The sequence below is a fragment of the Trachypithecus francoisi genome, unplaced genomic scaffold (assembly GCF_009764315.1).
Source record: "Trachypithecus francoisi isolate TF-2019V2 unplaced genomic scaffold, Tfra_2.0 Lachesis_group4, whole genome shotgun sequence".
Lineage (NCBI taxonomy): Eukaryota > Metazoa > Chordata > Mammalia > Primates > Cercopithecidae > Trachypithecus > Trachypithecus francoisi.
The window spans coordinates 150,591,081-150,592,446 of record NW_022681469.1 but is presented as its reverse complement, the minus strand read 5'-3'; positions in this window follow the sequence as shown (position 1 = coordinate 150,592,446).

Sequence of the window (1,366 nt, the reverse complement as noted above, 5' to 3'; positions counted from 1 at the left end):
TTGTTTTGAATTCCTATAAGAGTTCCTATAAGCCCATAATGACTTCAAGGTCATTGTCATCAGTCCTATTTTTTGGGATAAGAAAACAGGCTCAGATGTGATAGAACTCAGCACATTTTCAACTAAAATTCCAGGGCACATGAATCTAATGATGGTGCTTCCCTTTCAACAGTTATTCAACTCTTAGATAATGCATCTGTTATACTTAAAACAGCCCTGTAAAAATGGCTGGACACACGAAGGAAGCAACACACGGCTCTCAGGAGGGAAAGGGGATGCCGGCCTTGTTGACGCTTCAGCACGTGGGCGGCAGACAGACACAGTGGCCATCCTGAGATGCTCCTGGAAGGAAAGTGGGGCTTGCGGGGACTTTAGATGCCACCCGCCACCCCTGGGCCAAGCCTCGCCATGGCTCTGACCACTTCCAGTGACAAGGAACAGAGCAACTGGGAGATTAGCTCCTCACTAATTACTTAAGAATTGCCTAAGAATTAACTACCTAAGAATTACCTAAGAATTTCTGGCCTTTGGCTCAGAAAACAAACAAAATAAAGTCTCTTTGAAACTGCAGAATTCATTGACTAATTTTTATTTCTTTGTTTGTTTTGAAGATAGGGTCTTGCTTTGACACCCAGGCTGGTGTGCAGTGGTGCAAGCATAGCTCACTTCAGCCTCAACCTCCCAGGCTCAAGGGATCCTCCTACCTCAGCCTCCTGGGTAGCTGGGATTACAGGTGTGTACCACCATGCCCAGCTAATTTCTTCATTTTTTGTAGAGTTGGGGGTCTCGCTATGTTGCCCAGGCTAGTCTCCAACTCCTGGTCTCAAGCAATCATCCTGCCTCAGCCTCCAAAGTGCTGGGATTACAGAAATGAGCAACCACGCCTGGTCAACTGAATTTTCTAATGCCCAAATTAAATAGCATTCCTGGTCTCAGAAAGCAGAGAGAATGGGCCAGGGGCGGTGGCTCATGCCTGTAATCCCAGCACTTTGAGAGGCTGAGGCGGGTGGATCACAAGGTCAGGCGTTGAAGACCAGCCTGCCCAAGATGGTGAAACCTCGTCTCTACTAAAAATACAAAAAATTAGCCAGGCATGGTGGCACGTGCCTGTAATCCCAGCTACTCCGGAGGCTGAGGCAGAGAATTGCTTAAACCTGGAGGTGCAGAGGTTGCAGTGAGCTGAGATCATGCCACTGCACTCCAGCCTGGGTGACAGAGCAAGACTCCGTCTCAAAAACAAAAAAAAAAAAAAAGAAGAAAGCAGAGAGACTGAATCTGATGTTTCAAAGTAACTGAGTGGTTAGAGCACAGGTGATCAGGGCTTTACGTGGAAGAAATGTGGGAGACTTCACTGTAAACAACTTGC